The following is a 12998-nucleotide window of genomic DNA, read 5'->3' as shown; positions in this document are numbered from 1 at the left end:
ATACTCCACAGAGTCGAAAGAGTCACCTTTCTCTCATTCCAGGGTAGCAGAGACTTCCTGTACATCACCTCCTGACTTGTTTCTAACCATGGTTTACAGTAAACTGAATATTCAAGTCTTTCGGACCGTACTCTTACTAATGCTTGTGGGAGTTTAAGAAGTTTAGAAATCATTTTCTCTCTTAACAGCACCTTGCTTTGCTGGGTAATAAAAGTTATCTTTTTGCAGCAGAAAGCTAACAATAATAATTTCTTTTTCTTTGTATATTTGGCATAATGAGGCCAAGCCTCCCTACCTTATCTCTCTCCCCATGCTCTGAGGCAAATGGATAATTCTGGTTGATTAGGGATCAAATCACACACACAGGAAAACAAAACAAAAGAAACCCTCATCATTCTTGTCAAAAATTATTACTCACTTATGCCCCTGCTAGTATATGACCTTATATAACATGTATATATAAAAAATCTTAACAAATTTTTAAAATTCACCAATATAGGATGTCAATTTTTTTCCTACTGATGTAATCATCAAAGCTGGTTATGTATGATCATGGGAAGCAGAGAACCAAGCCAGAGGCAAGAATATGGCCTTCCTTTTCATCTACCTAGGAGAATATTTGCTACAAAGAAACTATGCAAAATACGCACACAGAGAAAAATAAGACCAAAAAGATTTTAGCAGAGCATTAGGTATCTAAGGGACATATAATTAGCATATGTGTATTAGGGTTCTACGAAAATGATGGATAGAAATAATATGTGAAAGAATAATGGAATAACACTTTTCTATTTTGAAGAAAACTATGAACCGACAGATTCCAGAATTTTAACAAATACCAAGCAGAATAGACACCAAAAAACCACACCAAGGCATCTCATAGTCAAATTGCTGAAAAATAGTATTTTTTAAATCTTTAAAGCAGCGAAACAAAAAGATACATTGTATACAAAGGGTAAAAAGATAAGAATTATTGAAGACTTCTTGGCCGAATGTGTTTGAGCCAGAAAAAAATGGAGTGATATCTTTAAAGTACAGACAGACAGAAAACATTTATGAAACTTTAATTCTTTACCCAGTGATGTAGTTTGGCTCTGTGTCTCCACCCATATCTCCTGGTGAATTGTAATTTCTAGTGTTGGGGAAGGGACCTGGTGGGAGGTGACTGAATCATGGGGGCGAATTTTCCCCCTTGCTGGTCTCATGATAGTGAGTGAGTTCTCATGAGAACTGATGGCTTAAAAGTGTATGGTCGCTCCCCCTTCACTCTCTCTCCTGTCACCATGTGAAGAAGGTGCTTGCTTCCCCTTTGCCCTTCAGCAATGATTGTAAGTTTCCTGAGGTCTGCCTGCTATGCTTCCTGTACAGCCTGTGGAGCTGAGAGTTAATTAAACCTCTTTTCTTCATAAATTACCTAGTTTCAGGTAGTTCTTTATAGCAGTGTGAGAATGGACTTACACACCCAGTTAAAATGTCTTTAAAAAAACAAAGATACAATAAAGACATATTCAGACCAACAAAACGGAGAGAATATATCCCTGGAATTGCACTACGAAAAATATTAAAGGAGATTCTTCAGGCAGAAGGAAAACGATACCAGGCTGAAATTTAGATCTATAAAAAAGAATAAACAGTAAAGAAATTACAAATGTTTGGATAAATATAACTTTTCTCATTTTTATCTCTTTAAAGTATAATTCAATTGAGCCAAATTAATGTCGATTTATCATGGGATTTGTAATATACACAGAAGTAAGACACACAGCATGAGAGGGTGAAATGGAATTAGAACTACTCCAGTTAAGCCAGGTGTAGTGACTCATGCTTGTAATCCCAACACTTTGGGAGGCTGAGGAAGATGGATGGCTTAAGCTCAGGAGTTGAAGACCAGCCTGGGCAACATGGTGAGACCCCATTTCTACTAAAAATACAAAAAAATTAGCCAGGCATGGTGGCACGTGCCTGTAGTCCCAGCCACTTGGGAGGCTGAGGTACAAGAATCACTTGGGCCCGGGAGGCGGAGGTTGCAGTGAGCAGAGATCGTGCCACTGCACTCAAGCCTGGGCAACAGAGCAAGACTCTGTCTCAAATAAAAAAAAAAAAGAGAGAGAGAGAGAAAGAGATGAACACATTAAATTCAGATAAGCAAAGGGAAGAAAATAATAATAAAAAAAGAGATGAACAAATTAAATTCAGATAAGCAAAAGGAAGAAAATAATACCAGAGAAGAGCAGAAATTAATGAAATTGAAAGCAAAAAACAGAGTAGAGAGATCAATATCAAAAGATTTGTGTTTGTTTCAGATAGGATCTTATTCTGTCACCCAGGCTGAAGCGCAGTGGACAGATCGTGGCTTCAGCCTTGATCTCCTGGGCTCAAACAATTCTCTCACTTCAGCCTCCCAAGTAACTGGGACCAAAGGCACTCACCACCATGCCCTGCTTTTTAAAAAAATTTTGTAGAGGTGGGGTCCCACTATATTGCCCAGGCTGATCACAAACTCCTGAGCTCAAGTCATTCACCCACCTTGGCCTCCAAAAGTGCTGGGATTACAGGCCTGAGCCCCTATGCCCAGCAAAAGATGTTTCTTTGAAAAGCTTAATAAAATTGATAAACTTCTAATCACTCCTATCAGGAAAAAAAGAAGTCACAAATTCCCAACTTCGTGAATGAAACAGGTGACACAAACACTACAGATCCTACAGATTTGGGAATTCAACATCACTTTTTGGGGAACACAATTCAACCACAACTACTAAATGAAGTTAAGACATGATGGATGTGATAAACTGGGAGAAAAGGTCATGATAACGTCAAAGAACAAGAGTAGTAGAAAGGAGGGAGGTTGAAGGAATAAGTGACTCTAGTGAGAAACTGGACATTGAATGCCTATGTATAGGTCAAAACCTATTGAATAGTACACCTAAAATCAAAACATTTGGTGTATATAAAATATACCTCACTAATGCAAAATTTTTAAATAAAAAATGAATTAATGCAAACGGACTTCTGGGAAAAGAGGATGGATCTACCATACACATTTATATTCACTGTCTTGATTTTTTTTTTTTTTTTTTAAGAGACAGTATCTTTCTCTTGTCACCCAGACTCTTGAGTGCAGTGGTTACAATCATATCCTCACTACAGCCTTCAAATCCTGGGCTCAAACAATCCTCCCACCCCAGCCTCCCAAGTAGTTAGAACTGCAGGTGGAAGCCAATGTACCTATCTAGTTTTTTAATTTTTGGTACAGACAAGGTTTTGCTTTGTTACCCTAGCTTCAAGCAGTCCTCCTGTGTTGGCTTCCCAATGTGCTGGGATAACAGGTATGAGCCACCATGCCAGATCTGTTTATTTTTTTAAAGATATAAATCCATAAAGACAAAGAGGGTGATTAATAGAATATTAGATGGGCAAACAAATGGACACTTGGTAATTGCTTTAGTAGACCCAAGAAAGTTTAACCCTAAAACAGATGTGGAGACAGTCAAGATGCAACCAGCGGCCAGGCCCGGTGGCTCACACCTGTAATCCTAGCACTTTGGGAAGCCGAGGTGGGCAAATCACGAGGTCAGGAGTTTGAGGCCAACCTGGCCAACATGGTGAAATCTTGTCTCTACTAAAAACACAAAAATTGTATGGGTGTAGTGGCAGGTGTCTGTAATCCCATCTACTCAGGAGGCTGAGGCCGGGGAATTGCTTGAACCTGTGAGGTGGAGGTTGCAGTGAGCTGAGATCATGCCACTGCTCTCCTGCCTGGGCGACAAAGTGAGACTCCATCTAAAAAAAAAGATGAAACCAGGTTGGGCTGCACCAGGTAGTTCCGTTAGAGGATGAAGGTAGGACTAGAAAACAAGACAGTTGGTTGAAAATCTGTTTAAGAAGCCGTTAGAAGGCCAGATTATTTTTCTGCCTCCTTGCAACTGGTGACTGTCTTTTCCCTTTTATCAAGAGAAAACTGGAGGTGAGGTCTAGTCTATGAAGAAAATAAAACCAGAGCCCTTGGACTCTAGGATTCCAGAAGAGAGAAGCAAAATATTACCTTATTAATATATTTAATTGATTAACATATCATTACCATAATAATATGGAAGATCAATTGCAAATGTTTATACTGAATAATAACATATCTGCCCTTTGAACACATTGTATACCAAGGACTGTATTAGAAACAATAGGGACAAAGAAAAGAAAAAAAGAATGGCCCCCCTTTTTTTTTTTTTTTTAAACACAGCCCCCCTCTGCTGCCCCGGCTGGGGGGCCGGGGCCTGATCTCGGCTCACAGCAACCTCCGCCCTCCACCCCCCGGGTTCACGCCATTCTCCTGCCTCAGCCTCCCGAGTAGCTGTGACTACAGGCGCCCGCCACCTCGCCTGGCTAATTTTCTTGTATTTTTAGTAGAGACGGGGTTTCACCGTGTTAGCCAGGATGGTCTTGATCTTCTGACCTCATGATCCGCCCGTCTTGGCCTCCCAAAGTGCTGGGATTACAGGCTTGAGCCACCGCGCCCGGCCAAATGGCCCATTCTTACAAGAAACTTCTAGCCCAGTGGGGAAGACAGAGAAATATATTAACAGTTAATTGCAATTCAGTGTGTTAACAGCTGTGAAAGAAAAGTACAATGTATTGGAGCCCATAGGAAAGGCACCAATTCCAAATTGATGGCGATAGTCCTTTTGACCATGATTGTTTACACCTATCCTGTAGTCACTTTGGAAAACCTATTCTCCTGACAGCCAGTAGAAGGGGCAGCCCCACAGATCCTGGGACATGGCACTGCCCCATGACTAATTTGAACAGAGAGGGAGGCCTCACAGAAATCCAGCAACTCGTTGACTCAGCTGGGACTGAGGTTTCCTTGGCTTGGTTTGAGGTTTTCTGTTGCTTGAGAATTTTGCAGCAGACATAGCTAGAAGATCATGACGTATTAGGCTGGTGCAAAAGTAATCATGGTTTTTACAATTAATGGTTTTTACAATTTTACAAGTAATGACAAAAACCACGATTACTTTTGCGCCAACCTAATAGCAAAAGGGGCTGAGGGAGACCATACAGTGCTGTGTACAAAGTGAGTCAGCAGAGGAATCTGGTATACACAGAAAGGCAAGCACAGAGCAAGCTCTTGGAAAGAAACAGAGACAGGAGGGAATATGAAGTGACCTGATTGTTGGGCCCCGGTCCTGACCTGCGTGACTCTACTCTCCCTCACTTACTGTCTTTGGGTTTTAAATATTTCTTTATTCTTAAAAGAATGTCCCTCCTTTTTGCCATGATCTAATTTTAGTTGGTTTCTTTTATTACATACAAAAAGACTTCCTAAAGAAAGTGGTGCCTGAGCAAATCTTGAAGGACCAGCCAGATTTAGGCAAAGAATGAGAAAGAAGATAATATTTCAGGATGAAGAAGCCACGTACACAGATTCATAGGCATGACAGTGTTGCTTCCTCCAAGACCTGCAATGCAAGCACTCGAATGCAGTGAAGCTCATCACAGCTGGACAGAGAGAGGCCAGAAATGTGCAGCCGACATCTAGGCACTGAATGAATGAGGTGATTAAGTGAACTCTTCACCCACCCATACCTTGGAAAATTCTTTTCTACAACTCAGAAAAAAATAAATAAGATTACTGGAAAGTTTGGCAAGCCAATTAAAGACAGGATGAGTTGTGATACTTGGTTTGAAGAGAAAGAAATACAGGAATAATACTATATGTAAATATTTTATTTACAAAATTATTCCAATGGGAGAAAACAGCTTCCAAAAATATCTTCATTGTCAATGAGTTATAAGTAAAATCATTTTAAGAAATTAATGTAAGATGAATGGAATGGTAATTATGCACAAGTTGCAAATTTTCCATGTAGACATAAAATCAAGTAATTCTGAGATCTTGCTATCAACAAACTGAGGATCAAAAATTACAATTGACTTTATTATAGCATAAAAACATTAAATATCCAGAAATCTCCCATTTTATTTGGATGATTGTACTTTTTCTTTAGAAAGTGTTAAAACTGCAATAATTTTATTAAAATATTCAAATTAAAATGAAATTTGAAGATTGAAAAATGTTTCAATAACTTTGTTGACTATTGGTAATATATTTCCTGACTAGGGAAAAAGTGAACATTAAAAATTAACTATTTTAGTAAAATGATTTAGAAAATCAAGGCAAAAAATATACATATACATATATACATATACATATACATATATACATATACATATATATACACATATACATATACATATACATATACATATACATATACATATACACACATATATATATGGAGTCTCTCTCCCAAGCTGGAGGGCAGTGGCATGATCTCCACTCATTGCAACCTCCATCTCCTGGGTTCAAGTAATTCTCCTGCGTCAGCTTCCTGAGTAGCTGGGATTACAGGCATGCACCACCATGCTCAGCTAATTTTTGTATTTTTAGTAGAGACAGTGTTTCACCAGGTTGGCCAGGCTGGTCTCAAACTCCTGACTTCAGATGATCTACCCGCCTCGGCCTCCCAAAATGCTGGGATTACAGGCATGAGCCACTGCGCCCGGCCGACTTCCAGTTTTTGAAAGCATAATCACATCTTCCACAAACTGAAACACTTAGCAAATTGATCTGATCAGGAATGGGAACTAAGAATAAAGATAGCTATCATTTTATTAAGTACCACCATGTGTTAATCATGGTGCTGGGAAATTTAGCCATTCATTTGTCACCTCGTCATTCACTGACTTTTTAAAAAATTCATTTATTCACCAAATACTTATGGAGTTCCTACTATGAGGCAAGAATGATTCTAGGCACAGTACCTAAGAGTAAGAGAACATCAGGTTCCTCAAATTTAGTCTAGCGAAGAGACATAGATGTGAATCAAATGAAGTGCAGAGAATTATAACTGTAAAAATTGTAATACATACTCCGGTAAGAAAGGACCAGGGGCAAGGAGAGCATGTAACTGGAGTAGCTGAACCAATCTGTGGCAGGAGTAGGATGTGGTCAAGGAAAGTTTCCCTGAGGAAGTGATGCTTGAACCAAGATTTGAGTGATAAGTAGGGCTTAGAACTAAAGGAAGTGGAAATAAGACCACAGACCTAGATGATTTTGAAACATGATTTTTGTTGGTTGTGTAAAATGTGTATATAGGAAGAAATGAGACAGAGTGGCCATGAGTCACCAGTGGAGACTATTCATACATCAGTTCTTAAGCCACCAATTTTATGGGCTCCCTTTTATAGATGGGAACAATTCAATGTCCCCCAACATTGCCAGATATAGTTTTATAAATCAGAGAGGAGGAAGGCATTTGAACTCATAAGTAAACCAACTTCAATGAAAATATACACTTGAAAAATGATTTGGGTATTTGCATTTGAAAATTAGGGAAAGAAGCAGTAAATTAAGTCATATACATCTGAAAATAGATTCAAATGTATATTTTGAAAATGATGGAAGTTGCAGTAAATTTTAAAAGTTATACCTTTGAAAGGAGATTGGAAAAGAAAGCAAGACACAATGATTTAGAGGAAGGAGATCAGTAAAGATATTTTTTGTTTTGATTTAACTTAAGTTCTGAGATACTGTAAGTAGCAAGTATTCTACTGAGGACTGTAATAGGGAAATGAATGTCTTGTTTTTTCTCCTCAAACATAAAAAGTTGAACTTGTGTAGACATTTCATAGGAATAAGTTCTGTGCAAACAGAAAATGTGAAATATAAAGATGCATTTTGGTTATTTTTCCACTTTCTTCAGAATAGAGACATTTGAACTTTGTGAATCACAAATTGTGAAATGCAACAAGTTTTTATTTCAGTAAATTATTATGTATCTTTGAAAATGGGGATGGGGACTCTGTAGGTCACAATGTAAGGTCGTTATCAGTCTGTCCACAAGGAAGCAGTAGGCTTCCCAGCTCCGAGTTAAGGCTGCAACAAGAGATGAATGGGCAGCTCAGCTCTCCAGCAGTTGTTATATTATAAACACAGTGAAATAATCACAGAGACAAGAGGACTTTAAGGATTCACTCAAGTAAGCTCTTTGGCAGTAAGCCATGACTAGGGCCGGCTGGGACACAGCTGCTGATGACAGTCCAGTCTGGCAGCCACTGCGAGAGGTGGAGTCGCTTTTGTGGAGGAAATTTGGGCTTCAAGCTAACGATGATCCCAGTGGGCGTTGAAACAAACAATCATTTTATATTTATAAGGTGCCTCATAGAGACCCTTGTTGCCATGCGACTCTATTATGTCAAGAAAATAAATAATGATAAATAATAAGATCATACCAGCTCCCACTTATTGGGCATTTAAAATATGCTAGGCACTGAGCTGTGTGATTGCAGATTGTCTTCACTTGGGAATACTTCACTTGGGTTTGCAAAACAGAACCATCTGGAGAGCTGTGCCTCTATCAGACCTCTGCCTGAGGCAGGGATCACCATCTCTTTTCATTAGAAGCCTAAAAGGTTTCCAGTCCTTTCGTTACAGTCCATTTTACCAATGAACTACATTTTAAACCAATTCCCTTTGTATAGAGTTGGATATGAGGTTGTTTCCAATCTTGTAACTTCCAAGAATGTTACAAAGGATACCTTTGAACATACTGTATCTCCCAGTGTGACTACATCTGTAGGATTCACACTTACAAGTGAAAATGCTGGGTCACTTTTTTAAGTCTCTAAAGATCCTTGCAAATAGTCCTCTATGTAGAGTGAATGGACTTACTCTCCGACAAGCAATGCATGACAGATCCTGTCCCACCCCGCCTCAACTTCTCAATATAGAGCAATAACAATAATGACAGCCGTATGTTGGTATCTACTACATTCTAGACACTCTTCTAAATGGTTTATATACATTAAGTCACTTAATGCTCACAAAACTCTAAGAGATAAGTACTATTATTTCATTACCACTTATAGATGACGAAACTGAGGCAAATAGAGATGAACACATTTACCCAAGGTGATACAACTAGTCAGACAGGCAGGCTTTTGATTTAGGGTTCATGCTTTTAAATCCATGGTTATACTGCTCAAGTTTTACTTTTGCAATCCGATGGATGAAAAGAGGGTACTTCATTGAAGGGTTTATTTATTTCTCAGATAATAAGATTGACATTCTTTACGTAGTAATTTGCTTTGCCCCCTCCTGGGAATTGGCCATTCCTTTTGGTTTGTTCATTTTTCTACCAGGCTGCTGGGCTTTTACTTACTGAGTCATCATACAGTCAAGACCTTTTGACTTTACTTATGACTTTTGCTCCTAAGTGTTTTTTTTTTTTTTTCCTATGCAATATTTTGTTTTTATGTAGTCACATTTTTTGATCTTCTATGGTTTCAGGTTTTTGTGTCATACTTGAAATTCTTTCTTCTAAGTTGTTTGTCCTTTTTAATTCTAGATATGGGTTTTATTTTACAAACAGCCACCTATTTTTTCTAAAACCATCTATTGAATATCTTTTTCCTACCTGTTCCAGTCACCAGAGCTGCATAACGAACCACCCCAAAATTAGTGGCATAACTGAAAAACCATTAGATAGTCACTTATGCCACATAGCGGTGTTTTGGTGGATGATGGACTGCATATCCGACACTTGTCCTAGACGATTATAATGCCCTGTTTTTACTGTACATTTTCTAAGTTTAGATACTCAAATACTTGCCATTATGTTACAATTGCCTACAGTACTCTGTACACTAACATGCTATATGGGTTTGTAGCCTACGTGTGTAGTAGGTTGTACCATCTAGATTTGTGTAAGTACACTCTATGATGTTTGCACAACAATGAAATCACCTAATGACCCATTTCTCTGAATATCCCCATCGTTAAGCAGCAGGTGATTGTATTATGCTCACAAGTTCTGTGGGTCAGGAATTTAGAAATATCACAGCAGGTAAGGCTATCTCTACTCCACGATATTTGCGTCCTCAGCTGGGAATACTTGAGAGCTGGGGTGACAGGGAATGGAATTATCTGAAGACTGTCTCACCCATTAGTTGATACAGGCTATTATCTGAGACCTGAGCTGGGCAATCAGCTGCAATGCTTATTTGTGGTCTCTCTAATGTGTCTGCTTGGGCTTCCTCAAAACATGGTGGCTGGGTTCACTTCCCACAAGAGTCAAGTGATAGGTACCACATTTAGACTTAGCCTCTAAAGTCACATAATGTCACCTCCACGTTGGCCACAAAGCCCATGCAAAGTCAAGAAAAGGAACCAAAAGGTTAACTCATAGGAGTGAGAAGTGTCAAAATCACATCATAAGAAGAAAATTGCAAGCATCTTTGGAAAATATTATATATTTCTTTTATCATATACTGAATTGTATTCGTACTGAAGACTATTTTGAGGTTCTCTACTGATATATTTACATAACTGAACCACATTGTTTAATTATTACAGTTTTGTAATATATTTAACGTATGCTATATCTAGTCTTCCTTCATTATAATTCTCTTCCAGAAGTTTTTCTAATGAGTTTTACCTTTTCTTTTTTCCATACAAACTTAGAATAAACTGATGCAATTAAAATATCATGTTAGTATTTTGACTTGGATCACCTTAAATCCATAAATTAACAAAAATAATTTTTATCTTTTTGATCTATCACCTTTGTAATATGGTAAGAAGCAAACGCATTATTCTGAGAATTGATACATAAATGGAATAAATCAAGCATTTGTCTTATTCTTCCTATTTGACTAGTACCTCAGAACAACCAAATAATTGATGAGAGACTATTATTCTTTGTATCAAAATTTCAGCTAATAAATAACAAAAGAGTGATAGAATTGGAATACCATCTGTTTACAACCCCTAATGCAATAACAGATCTGGACAATGATCATCTGTGACTGTTAAAACCGTTAGGTGAAAACTTGATATGTGACATTAAAATAGATGTGGATCAAGCTGTTAAGAGCTTTGTGAACTATTCCTTTTTCATACTCCTGAAATCCTTAGGTTATATCATCCTTTCCTTCTTTCCTGATTATTCTCTTGTGTTCTTCTGATCACTGCTGATTATTCACAGATATCACTTATATCTTGCCCAGGGAATTTCTTTATACTCTAACTCCTACCATGATCATGAGCAATGCCAATGTTCATGGGCATGATGTTCCTTTACCTGCTAAATCTGATGATCTTTCTGTTTACCCTTCTCAGCAGGTCATGGCTCCACTCTGAATCTAATATCCACCTGGAACTGCCTATCCTCTGAAAATATAAACTTCAATACTCTAGTTTCTGACCAGAGCCACTTATTCTTTCAGCCAACCCTCATTTCCACTACTCCTGTTCTTTAACATGATCCTGAACTCTTTTCTTTTATCCAAGTCTATCACATCCAACATCCATTGTGGCTTTTTTTTTTTTTTAAGAGACAGGGATCTCCCTATGTTGCCCAGGCTGGCCTCAAACTTCTGGCTCAACTGATCCTCCTGCCTCAGCCTCCCATGTAGCTGGGGCAGGCATTCACTGCCATGCCCGGCTCCATCATGTCTTAAGCTCATGATCTATGCAGTAGTTATGGTTTAAATTGTGTTCCCCAAAAAGATATGTTGAAACCCTAACCCTAAGTACATTTGAATAGGACCTTATTTGGAAATTGAATCTTTACAGACAGGATTAGTTAAGTTAATGAAGTCATGTTGTATTAGGGTGGGCTCTAATCCAGTGACTGCTGTGCTTATGAAAGAAGGGAAATTTGGACACAGACACAAGTCGGACATGCACAGAGGGAAAATCATATGAAGACATAGAGGAAGAACTCCAAGTGCAGATGGTGGTTGGGGCTATGCAGCTGCAAGCCAAGCAACATGAAGGATTGCTGGGAGCCACCAGAAACTAGGACCTAGTAGGGAACAATTTTCCCCTGGAGCCTCCAGAGAGACCATGGCCCTTCTGACAGCTTCATTTTGAACTTCTAGCACCCAAAACAGTGAGAGAATAAACATCTGTCACTTTAAGATACCCAGTTTTGGGTGCTTTTCTATCACAGCCCTAGAAAACTAATATAGCAGCCCAATCTCTCTATCTAGGCTTCTGAGCATGAAAACTCACGTACTCCGAGAATGGATGTCATCAGAATCCCATGGCCTTCAACTTAGCTGGATCTTTAATACCATTCAACTGTATTTGAAGATATTTCTATTCTCTTCCATTTCTCTTTTTTGACTATAGCCGTGCTGATCTTTCTCAACTCCCTTCAAGGCACAGTGATATGGTTTGGTTGTGTCCCCACCCAAATCTCATCTTGAATTATAGTTCCCATAACCCCCATGTGTTGTGGGAGGGACCCAGTGGGAGGTAATTGAATCATGGGGGCAGTTACCCCCATACTGCTGCTTTCATGATAGTGAGTTCTCACAAGATCTGATGGTTTTATAAGGGGCTTTCCCCCTTTTGCTCAGCACTTCTCCTTCCTGCTGCCATGTGAAGAAGGACATGTTTGCTTCCCCTTCCACCATGATTTTAAGTTTCCTGAGGCCTCCCCAACCATGCTGAACTGTGAGTCAATTAAACCTCTTTCCTGTATAAATTATCCCAGCCTCAAGTATGTCTTTATTGGCAGTGCAAGAATGGACTAATACACACATGAAGCTACTACTGCCTACTCCCACATAAAAATTCCTGCTGCAACTGGGGCTACTATCTGCCAAGATCTGTCCAGTGTATGTAGGGGCCATGTATTTCATTTGCCGGTAAATTAAAGAACATAAAAGGCACCACCACCTAGGCATCCTTTGGATCTTTAAGGATGACACTAACTTCCACAATTCCCTTGGTGTGTGGAATTGTTTTATGTGTGCTATATTGCTGGTGGAGGCAGTTTCAGAGACTTCCACTTGGCCTTCCCACTGTATGATAGCTTTTACTTCACAGTTCAAAAACTCCCAACGAGTATTCTGATAACTACCAAGTATGTCCACTCCAATCACGCATTCAGGGACTGGAGAACTGAACACTTTGTCAATCCATGGGCTCC

Source organism: Mandrillus leucophaeus, unplaced genomic scaffold (genome assembly GCF_000951045.1).
Source record: "Mandrillus leucophaeus isolate KB7577 unplaced genomic scaffold, Mleu.le_1.0 Scaffold552, whole genome shotgun sequence".
Classification (NCBI taxonomy): Eukaryota; Metazoa; Chordata; class Mammalia; order Primates; family Cercopithecidae; genus Mandrillus; species Mandrillus leucophaeus.
Note: the sequence above shows the minus strand (reverse complement) of the source record.